A 12,500-nucleotide genomic window follows, 5' to 3' on the forward strand; every position below is an offset into this window, starting at 1 on the left:
TTTGAGAATTAAATGTCATGCTTTTAATGCTAACTATTACAATGTTGAAATATTTAGCCTGTGTGGTTTAATGTCGAGCATCTGAGCAGCGTGTGAAGACTTGTCCTGGGTTTTTGCTGCAATGAAACAGCTTCTCTCCAACGTTGTCTATGTAATAATGTGCTTTTCGATGAGTAAAACGGAGAGAGGGAAACTCATTGTTTTAAGTCAGCTTTCTTTAAATGTCTTTCTAGTAGTTCTGTTGGGTTTTTGCTTCAGTATGCAATGAGGGAAATTAAAGTCTGAAATGTGCTGTGAAAAGTGTTAAACTCAAAAAAAAAAAATTAAATAAATAAAATGGAAAAATCTAAAACATTGAAACATTAAAACTAATATCAGGAAGGAAATTAATATTTACAAAAATGACTAAACAAGTGCTACATCAATAAAACAATTAAATATATTGAGATTATTAGATAACAATAGCCTAGTGTTTAGGTGCACCGAAATATGGTGCGGTGGCACTTCAAACCGTCCCAAGTTTGAATGCCAGCCCGAGGACATTTCCTGACCCTACCCCACTCTCTCTCTCTCTCTCCCAATTTGCTTCCTGTCTGTTTACTGTCTCAGAAAGGCCAAAAATAAATCTTATAGAATAGATATTAATGGAATCCTTTTTTAAATAACTCAGCACTAAAATGTACCTGTTTTAGTGTATGGAAAAAAATAAATGCACTTACTAAAATGTAAAACAACAACAATAATAAATACATAAACAGTGCTAATGACTCTATAAATTCCTACACATATTCTAAAAAAAAAAATATATATATATATATATATATATTTACAAATAAATTAAATGAATAAATACAATTTATTTAATTAAAATAATAATGCTAATAATAATAATAATAATTATTAAATATAAGAATACTAATTATTAATATACTTATAAAAATATAATATAAAATAAAATAATAAAATGAATAAAAATAAATGAATACAATTATTAAAAATTTATAATAATAAATAATACATTAATTATAATAATTACATTAATAAATGAATATAATAAAAATAAAAATTTATATAAGAATATAAAAAAACATCAACAACAAGATAATAACAATAATAATAAATATATAAACAGTGCCAATGACTGTCTATAATTTCTCACACATATTCTAAAATAAAATAAAATAATAAAATGAATAAAAATAAATGAATACAATTAATATAATAATAATAATAATAAAAATAATAATAATAATAATAATAATATAAAAAACAATAATTATTAATAATTTAATTTAAACAACTACAACAACAATAATAATAATAAATATATAAACAGTACTAATGGCTGTCTATAAATTTTTACACATATTTTTAAATAGTAAAATAAAATAAAATAAAATGAAATAAAAAAAAAAACACACAAAAATGAGCTAAAATAAAATGACTGGCTGAATAAATTGGAATCACTAAGTTCCACAAGAAGAAATGGTTTAATTTAAGAGATACTGTGGAGAAAAAAATAAAATAAAATAAATAAATAAATACAATTTAATTGAATTAATATAATAAAAAATAATAATAATTAATAATAATTTATTATTTTCTAATAAGTATTGTAATATTAACCACCACTAATTGTTGGATATTTGTCTAAAAATTAGGAATTAAGAATAAAATAGTACCAATGATGACTGACTGGGTCTATAATTGATCACACAAATTCAAAAAATATTATACAAACAATAAAAACAAAGATTGAAGGGTAAAAGCCGAAAAAAGACTATAAGCCTAGTCAAAGTCTGTCAAAACAATGACACATGCAATCAAAGATTGTGTTTCTGGATTTACACAAACAAACAGTTTAGAAAGAGACGAACAAGCAAAAAGGGAAACAGAAAGACAGAAAAAAACTTGAAGCCTGAAGCGCGAGCAGTGAAAGCTCACAGCGCATGAATTATAAGGAGGACGTGTGTGTGAATGTGTGTGTGTGCTGCTGGACTCAGATTGAGACGTCCACTTCCGGCTCACTGGTTTGATATTTCCATCACGGACAGCGAAGGAGACCCTGACAGTGGAAAGCCAGCTGTTTTCATGCTTTGAGGATCCCAGAATGTGCAGCCAACTTGAAGGATTGTTAGGAGATTATTAAGCAAAGTGACATGCAGAAAACGCGGATCCAGTGATGGAACGGTTGAGGAGTTTCAGCGGCCCACATGCAGCAGATCGCAGTCAGCCGTGAGCGATTCGCCATCAACGCCGCTACGAGTTAATCAAGTAACATTAACTCAATCCAGCCAGAATGTATGAACGCAGCTCTTTAAAGCATACGCAGATCTGACAGAATGAGATCTGAGTGGGATCTGGAGTAAAAGTAGTAAAAACCCTACTTAGGCTTACATCACTCCAAAAAAAGAAAAAAAAAAAAAGACGCTTGCTGTTTGGTCAAACTGCTTCTTAAAAACGAAAACAACACAATATTTGAGTTTTTTGAAACAACTTGCTCATTCCACTTAAATTTGTAAAAATAATTAAGTTATTTAATCAATTTGTGTTGGGACAACATGAAGCAATTGTGTGGAACTCTTCATTTTTTACAGTGAAGGCTTACATCACTCAAAAAGTTACATTTGCTTATTTAAAATGAGCTGAAATAACACAAGTCTTGAGTTTATTTTATTTATTTTATTTATTTATTTTTTTATTTTTTTTTGGGGGGGGGGGGTGAACTTGACTGTTTTATGTTTAATCCACTTAAATTTGTAAAAGCGAATAAGTTAACTTAATTCCTTAATGTTGTCCCAGGACAAATCGATTGTGTGAAACCAAGCCTTTTATACAGTGATGTTTTGCATCTATTTTTGTTACAGTATGCACAGTATGAAGAGTAATATATTAAAATGCACTTGCTGTTACATTATGTCTTGTGGGATTTACATTATAAATTGTAGTCTAACCATAAAGCAATCATGACAAACTATAAATTGTTGAAGTTGAAATTGTTTGCCTTTCTCTTGAATTGTTTAGTGATGTTTAATGGAGCAGGACATTTTCACTGAATTTCCTAAAATACATATGTTTTTCTGTAGAAAGTATTTGTTCTTTTATTTTGACTGGAATATATATATATATATATATTCATTTTCAATATTTTTAGCCCCCTAAAGAAATTTATTTTTCAATTGAAACAACCACTGCTTTCCAAAGACATGGAAAGGGATTGCACTTTAAGCTGAATACTAGTATCTTGTAATATAACTAGTACAATAATGTCTGGTAAAGACAAATGAGAATAGTTTTAATATGATTTTGATAAAAAAAAAATATTATGTTTAAATAATGAAAAAAATCTGTCCATTAAATATTATACATAAGCGCACAAAAAAAATGTTAACTAAATCATTATATACAGTATGTATAAACTGAAAGTCATCTGTTGGTAAAGTTTGAACTGATGTTCTGAACTGAACTGTTTCAGTTCACTTGATGTTACGACAGGGGATGACACTCACAACAGAAGGTAAGATCCAATATGCAGGTTTATTCGTTGTCAGGCAAGCAATGGTCAAAACAGGTGCAAACGGGTATATACAGGCAGTCCAGAATCGTAGTCGTATAAAAAGGCAATAGGTCAGAAGGCAGGCGGCTAAACAGGAGAACAAGGATAAACAAGGCTAGGTAAAACATGGGAAAACAAGAGAGGGAAAACGCGTTGTAATGTCATCAACTGATAAACAAGACTCAGCAAACTGAAAGGGTGAATGAGTGGCTTATGTAGCGAGTGTAATCAGTCTAGATGAGTGAGCATGGGTGTCTGGGCGAAGTGCATGTCTGAATATGTAGTCCAGGAAAAGGCGGAAGTGTCCAAGGTTATTGTGTGCGAACCAGCGATCTATGGAGAACGATCGCTGGTTATCGCAACACATGAGTCTTCTATGTGAAGCTGCTTTGACACAACCTACATTGTAAAATCGCTATAGAAAAAAAGATGAATTGAATTGAAGTTAAACTAAATCTTATAGACATTTTTTGAGATATCAACTTCAAATTTGCAATAACTTTTATTTAAATATTATGGTTGAGATAACATATTTTTTTGAGAATTCATATTTTATAAAATGCATTAAAATATGCATTATAGTTTTCTTACTTTCATAAACTTAAAAGCAGTAGTTTTTATGTTGCAGCTATATTCATTCATTCAATTTCCTTCGCCTTAGTCCTTTATATATCAGGGGTTGCCACAGCAGATTGAACCGCCATCTATTCCAGGGGATGCCCTCAGTAGTATCTGAAAGCAGCCTTTATGATGCAAGCTGAGATTGCATCTCTTAGAGATGCAATGTCAGACATAATGCACTCAATGGAACTAGTGACATCACTGTGACGGTTGGGGGTGGGGTTAGTTGACCCCTTTTAAAAGCATTACATGCAGCTCAAATTGCATCTGTACCATGTCTGCAGCCAGACCCCCCTAGATGCTCTTCCAACCACAACCCAGTACTAGGAAACATGCATACACTCTCACATTCACACACACATTCATTCACTAAGGTCAATTTAGCTCATCCAATTCACCAAGCATGTCTTTGGACTGTAGGGGAAACCGGAGCACCCAGAAAAACAACAGAACCAGAAGGAAACCCACACAAACACAGGGAGAACATGCAAACTCCACACAAATGCCAACTGGCCCAGCCGGGATTCGGACCAGCGGCCTTATTCCTGTGAGGCAGCAATGCTGCTAACACTAAACCACCATGCAACCTGTATTGCAGCAATGTATTTATCACTATATTTTAAAGTACTCAAGAACTGTTTCAAAGTACTCATAATGCAGTTCAAACAAAGAAAACTACAATAACTACCTATTATTTTGCACAGGGCAGAAACAACTGGGTTAACGTAATGTAAAAATTTTTTTTATAATTTTGCAAAAGAAAAAGCTAATTAGGTGCATTTTTGACAGATTGTTAGAGCAGCTCACTGTAGTATTGGTAACCTGGCAACTAACAGTAAACAAGGCAACCACAATGGATAAAGCTTATTAGTCAAATAGTTGTAATATTCAATATATCAAAGGTTATTTTTTAAAGCGTGATTCCATCTCGCATTGTTGGCATTAATGGTTTTTCACATAAATTCAAAACGTTAACATTTTTTGACTTAGACCTCCTCTAAGCTGGTCTATTGAACAGTGTACACGCCTAAACGCCTCATTTTTAGAGCAGAAAGCCTATTCATTCATTTTCTTGTCCGCTTAAGCCTAGTTCACACTACAGGATTTTAAACATCAGCAGATTGCTGTGCTGTTCACACTACATGACTTGACTTTGTGTCTTTTAATCTCTGTGGTGTTCACACTATGCAACACTCTGTGAATGATCCACAAGAGGGGGGTCACACACTACATGTTCTGACAACAACTCATTCCCCTTCAGCTCATTCAAGCTACCAAACCACAGCCAATGAAAATTTGAGGGAGGAGTCGTCAGAAAAAGCTGAACACTATTGGCTGCTTGTGTGCTGATTACATCACTGACACCTTTTCAAGCTTTGGAGAAAGCATTTAAAAACATCGTCAAATCAGCTGATTTATGAGCGGATTAATCACTCATCTGCAAGGTTTGAGTGGATAGATACACAGAGAGTTTTTAATTTTTGTAATTTTATAACTCTTTGAAATAAAACTAACATATTTATAACACCCTGCCGTTTTCTAACTATCAGTGTATTTCTTTCTGACATTGTTATTTTTTTATTACAAAACAGTAAAGAACTGAGCATTTCTGCCTTAAATTACCATATTGGTACCCTATTTTTAGGGTAATGGTGTCATTAAATATGATGCCAGACATTAATTTTAATATCTCAATAATAGCTTTGAATGTAAATATGTTGTGACAATATGGTGTTTTATATGAGAACGGTCAGAATGCGCAGTATGGTAATTCTAATAGTTACAGAATTCTAGTTCCACTGTTAATATAGCCTACTCTCATGTCTGTGCTAACGCAGAATGAAGCGAGTGCACTGATGCCCATTCTGACCAATCACAGATGTTTCTGCTGAGCTCCTGAACACACAGGCATTCAGCTCATGCTGATATGCTCTCTCATTGGCTGTAGCTCGTCACTACATCTCACCACACGTGGGGTTGAGTCGGCCGACTGCTCTGGAATATTTAGCATGCTGAATGTTGGATTTCCGTCTGCGAGGTGTCGGCGACGCGTCAGCGAGCCTCGTTGATGCGTTGCTCAGTAGTTCACACATAAAGAGCAGCGAGCGCCGTGCACCCGCAGATTTCTTCCCGATCACAGCCCGATCTGTCGGCGAGCTCGTTAACTTCCAAATCTGGCTCAAATCAGGCTTAAAATCCTCTAGTGTGAACTAGGCTTTAGTCCCTTTATTAATCCGGGGTTGCCACAGCGGAATAAACCGCCAACTTATCCAGCAAGTTTTTATGCAGCGGATGCCCTTCCAACCGCAACCCATCTCTGGGAAACATCCACACACACATTCACACACACTCATACACTACTGACAATTTAGCCTACCCAATTCACCTGTACTGCATGTCTTTGGACTGTGGTGGAACCGGGAGCACCCAAAGGAAACCCACGCAGAGAAAACATGCAAACTCCACACATAAACGCAGACTGAGCCGAGGCTCGAACCAGCGACCTTCTTGCTGTGAGGCGACAGCACTACCTACTGCGCCACTGCTTCGCTTCTATAGGCGCACATATGAGTGCAAATGCATTTGCTATTTAAGCAGCGCGGTGAAAAAACGTCAAAATAACTCTTGCGCCGAGCTGAAACTAGCAAACAACAATTGCGTCGCACCTTGCGCCGGGTGTATGATAGGACCCTACAACTGTTTGTACCATTTTCAAATATTACAGTAGTTTGAAGGGTTCATTCAACCATAATCAGGTGATTAGCATAAGTCACGTCCTGTGTATGTTACCTTTTGAATTGAACATGAATTCAAACAGGAATCATGGCAGAAAGTCCTTTACAGGGCACTTAAAGTCAACTGGAACAAACGTCTAAAGTGGTAAGAGAAACATTGGAAACACAAGGATTGACTTAAGATATGTTTTGTTATACATTTCAGACACACGTCCTTCTTGTACACGTCCACAAGCAGGCAGGGCTTGTGGTACAGATCACAAAGCAAACCACTGACCTAAACCCCTTCATAAAACCACCAAATAGTGTACCAAGTAGTTTTACCTCGATTTTACATTGATTTACCTCTGCATCCCAAGTACAACCTCGTACAAGGTGAGCTACAGAGCAAATTGACCATGGCAGAAAAGTTGGCAATATGGAGACAGACTGGTGCAGCAAACATATTTGATTACAAATTATAGACGCTGTTACATTGTTTTGTATTATTCTTTGGTGTTGTGCAAAAAAAGCACAAAAATAATACTTTATTCATCGATGATATGTCGCTGTAAATATCATTAGTGTGAAAATGAACAAAATTTATTATCATCATTCTGCCCCTAGTGTTTATTTTACATAGAAACTGCAGTTAAATGTATGCTGATATAGTATGAAGCATCTATTTTGAATCTGAAATCTTCAAGCCACTGTTGCAAGAAAATTTTGTGACTTACATCAGATCCACTGGTTATGCAGACTTCTTCATATCACCGCTGGGTCAACAGGTTAACCTGGTTAAGAAGCAGATTAAATATAATATTTACTCATCAACAAACATATTTAACAACTACTGTATGTAATCCCATATTCTGTTTTCTTAGCTTTTTTACACATTTATAAAATACGTCAGCCATTACCCTGTGATCAGAACACTACAGTTTTTAAATAAGTAATCAGAATCAGTTGTATTGCCAAATTGTGCTTCACACTCACAAGGAATTTGTTTTGGCTACAGAAGCTTCCAGTGTACATAAAGTGACAAGTGACAACACAAAATAAAAATAAAAAAAAGGACAATAGACATTAAACAGAGATGCAGTTGGTCAAAAAGATCAGAATGTTGAAGTGTATGTACGGATTTGTTATAAATACACCGGTTATACAGCGTCCTATAATGTGTCTTGCTCATGTAAAAATGATGTGTGCTGTGGGTTTTGCATGCTTGATATTTGATGATTATGAGTCACAGATTGACAGCTTGGCTTCCTTAAGTCCCAAAAAGCTTAAACACAACTCTGTCAAACCAGGAAATATAGCCTTTAGCTGAATTTGTAAATGCAAGATGTTGTGGCTGGCCTATAAGGGCAAAATCAGTAGTCATTAACTACAGTAGTAGTCGGACATTTCCTTCAGCATTTGTTTTTGTTTTCACCTTTATGTTTTCTCCATGTTGTTAAAAAAATGGCACCACTCTATAAATACAATCTGCTCTGCTCAAGTTAACTCAAGTTAACCTTACTATTCTTGCTAATAATCTAACTTGGCTAATTACATATTGGATATCTGACAGGATAGAAATAAAGAGTTGAAGATCTTATGTCATCTTTTGAATCACCTGACCAAACAAATCTTTGCAAAGTCACTGAAGCTGTTGCTAATACTCACTGGTGCTTCTTTTGTTGCTTCCCTCCAAAATGACATCGCTTCATTCTTCTTCTTTTTCTGTTTTATGGCAGGTAACACCAACTATCGCCACCTACTGTGTAGGAATGTGAACGGGAGTTTGTCTAGTTCCAAGTGAAAAAATTAAGGTAAAATAAAATAAAAGCTCTATTCACTTATCCATTCTGTTCAATTTTAAGAAACCAAATAAAAAAAAATGGATGAGAAACACAGGAGAAACAATTTTTGCAGCATAAAAGTATTTTTATTGTACTCTACATTTTTTATTAAAAAAAAAAATTCTGTGAAAGTATGTTAGTAAAATCGTATATTGTTGTGATCACCGTCTTCTAGGTTAAAAGATGGAACCATTTTAAAAGATTTAAGAAACACACACTGACTGCTAGCCAGTTTTGAGGAAAGCAAGACACAGCAGGGTTAATTGTAACAGGGTGTTTCAATTAATCCACACACTGTTGGACACCAATTAAACAAACTCAAAAAAAAAAATTTTTTTAATTTTGAGTGTAATGTTGGTAACTTTTTAAATAAAAATGATCACTAATAATGAAAATAAATGCATTATATAATAATGGATAAGCAGATAATAATGCAAATAGATTCAAAGGTGTTTATCCAATAAACAAATATATACATAAACATATTATGCTATGTACAATAAAAAAAGAAATGAGCCAACTGCTGAGGAAATATAGCTACTATTTAAAGTAAACTGAATTTAAATAAATTGTGTGAAATCTGCCTTTAAATGTATGTGTTACAACTAACCCCCAGTTTTTTACAACTTGCTCCGCAGGTGAGGTAAATAGTAACATTTTTACTCCCAGTACTTTTGGCAATACTGCACAGAAACCATAGGTCCGGCGATCATAATTTCAGTGCTCATTTGTAGGAGAGGCTTGTGTGTTGTAAAAAAAAAAAAAAAAAAAAAACTATGGTTTGTCTAATCCTATTACTTTGTTCATTATTTGACCAAATCCAAAAAGTGTTACTTTGTGTCCCGCTCTCCCCTAATATATGAAATAAAAAGTAATACCTTTTTAACTTTTATTTAAAGTTTACAATTTCAATTAGATCCACTTTATTTGGTAAACAAAGCAAGTCCTACATATAATAGACCTACTAAAAGACAGAAAATATTTCTTTACAAACTGCATTGTAAATAAATCCTATAAACATTTTCATATTAGACAATAATTATACTGAAATAATTTAAATGCTGATTAAATATGAATTTACACATATTTACAAGTAAACAGAATCAATGATGGGCTAAAAATCTGCAGAAATCTGTGCGTAGATTCCGAGTAGGCCTACTAATGGAAAGCAAGAAAATAAAGGGAGGGCGGTGGGTTCAGGAGAACAAGATTACTATAGATCATCTACTAGAGAGTAGATGATTGGTTAAGAAGGCTAGGTTGGTTCCGCTCCTGAAACTTTGCTAATAAGTTAACCATTTAAATACTATCCCATGCTATCTTTTATCTTAAATTTAACAGATTTTTTACATTGTACACTCTCAGAAAAAAAGGTACACGGTGGTACAAATAATGTTCCTTGAGGGTCAGTTTTGTACCTTTGTAAAAGTTGTACCTTATATGGTACAAAAAAGACCTCTTATGATACTGTTCTGTACCTTTAATGGTACAATTCAAATGAAGGTACATAATTGTTTTCATAAAAAGGTACATTCTCAGAAATAAAGGTACAGGAGCTGTCACTGGGGCGGTACCTTTTTAAACGGTACATATTTGTACCTGAAATGTCCATAATGGTTCTTCAGAGATATTTTTTAGGTACATTTGGGTACTAATATGTATCTTTTGAAAAAGTACTACCCTAGTGACAGCTCCTGTACCTTTATTTCTGAGAATGTACATAAGTGTTGGACAACTCCTTCTTTGTTACAATATCTAAGAAATTAAATATTACTGGAAAGGCAAAGTGATTTATGAATAATTTCTATATTAAAACAAGAATCATCATTTAAAAGCATATGTTTAAAGAAACTCATAAACAATAATTATTAAGTTCTATAATGCAATAATACAAAACAACTGGTAAAACATTTGTATCTTTGATGAAGGTACATTTTGGTTTCCCATGGTATAAATCATGTTCTTAAAGGTACAAACTGCAATGGTACAAGTTTGTTTCTTTTTCTTAAGGTACAATTCTGTTCTATAAAAAGGTGCTGCCCCAGTGACCAGGGTTTGTACCTTCTTTGCTACAACATTGTACCATTTTTTTTCTGAGAGTGTAGCTTAAACTATATATATATATATATATATATATATATATATATATATATATATATATATATATATATTAGCCATCAAACAGAAGGTTTGTACCTTCTTTGGTACAAAATTGTACCATTTTTCTCTGAGAGTGTACCTTAAACCAGAGTTTCCCAAAGTGGGGGTCGGAACCCCCGAGGGGTCGCGTGACAATAAAGGGGGGTCGCCTGGTGATTTTGAAATTTCAATTAATTTTTATTAAACCTTAAGACTTACTGTATTTTATCAATAACCTACTGAAGAGAAAAAAAATAGTCGTTTATAGTTACTATAAACTATATAGTTACTATAGTAGCTTATAGTTACTAGTTCTATTGGATTGCGACTTCTCAGGTAATTACATTATACTAAAGACACAGCAATACTGTCAGATGCAGCAGATTTTGTAACACCAGGTTAAACTTTCTAGCCCATTTACAGCACTGACATACATAAAAAAAACAAAGAATAGACTTGGGTCTATTGGTGTGTTTGTGCGCGTCATTGCATACAAGGTTTCTGTATTTATAACCACCACCTCAGAGAATATTGGGGGTCACGAGTCATTGGCATTGTCATTTTGGGGGTCGCGGGCTGAAAAGTTTGGGAACCCCTGGCTTAAACTATATATATATATATATATATATATATATATATATATATATATATATATATATATATATATATAAGCCATCAAACAGAAGGTTTGTACCTTCTTTGGAACAACATTGTTCTATTTTTCTCTGAGAGTGTAGCTTAAACTATATATATACATATATATATATATTTATTAGCCATCAAACAGAAATTACATTCACGTTTAGAAAACAATGCTAATTTTCGAGCTTTAGCGATTAACAATTCAGACAAAATGAAGCTGGTATTACTACAATTAAAATAACAACAAAAATCAAATCAAAGCTGACAGTAAAATAGCAATCTCAAACTACAGCACTAACAAAACTTTTACAAGCTTTCCACGTCTACAGCATATACCACAAAGCTTTATTTTCCAAAACGTCTCATAAAGATAAATGCGGGCCACATAAAAGACATCAACCCCAGCTTTTTTATTATCCCCTGAACATACATATGGCCTTTTGGTGTGCCTCCTGCAATGTAAGCTGTTTCCAACATGCACGGAAATCCTTTATTTACCCTTTGAAAGCAATAGGCAAAACATGGTGCCCTCAGAGAGCGGGAGGGCACGCTAAACGGATATGCATCACACCCGACTCTTTAATAACTGCTCTCCTCACCTTTTGCTCCTGAAAAAAAAAACAATATCAGTTTGGAGGAGGCTTGCATTTATCTTTCGAATGAGACCCCGCAACCACACCGTCACTTTGAAAAGGGAAAAAAAGGAGGAAATGTAACCTGCAGTGCTGCTCAGTGGTGTAAGAAGCATTAGCGGTGTGGTTTGTTTACCCGCGTGTGCACTTATGAATCCCAAAGGTGCCGCGGCCTGTGTCTAACTCACCCCGAGGGCCTGCCGACTATTTTTCCACAACAAAATGAAATTTTATGGCATGCGAGATTAGCCGACACTAATGCAAGGTCAAAAATAATAGAATCAATAGGCAGGTCTGACCATGTTAACATTTACAGAAAATTACAGGCTGAAAAGCGCTGTCGAAAACAGAA

At 34.1% G+C, this 12,500-nt stretch overlaps 1 protein-coding gene across 3 annotated transcripts in view; it reads right to left on the minus strand.

Moving 5' to 3' along the window:
- Nucleotides 1-12,500, minus strand: part of tshz2 (teashirt zinc finger homeobox 2) — a 272,183-nt gene that overhangs the window by 247,538 nt on the left and 12,145 nt on the right. For 2 of the 3 annotated variants that reach the window (XM_087307669.1, XM_087307671.1), the window contains exons 1-2: nucleotides 8,560-8,595; nucleotides 7,629-7,685 (exon numbers count right to left, since the gene is read on the minus strand). The gene's annotated coding sequence lies outside the window, so the exon portion shown is untranslated. Of the gene's footprint in view, nucleotides 1-7,628; nucleotides 7,686-8,559; nucleotides 8,596-12,500 lie in introns of those variants that run through there. The other variant, XM_087307670.1, reaches the window with a different exon arrangement.

The sequence above is a fragment of the Danio rerio genome, chromosome 23 (assembly GCF_052040795.2).
Source record: "Danio rerio strain M-AB ecotype USA chromosome 23, GRCz13ab, whole genome shotgun sequence".
Lineage (NCBI taxonomy): Eukaryota > Metazoa > Chordata > Actinopteri > Cypriniformes > Danionidae > Danio > Danio rerio.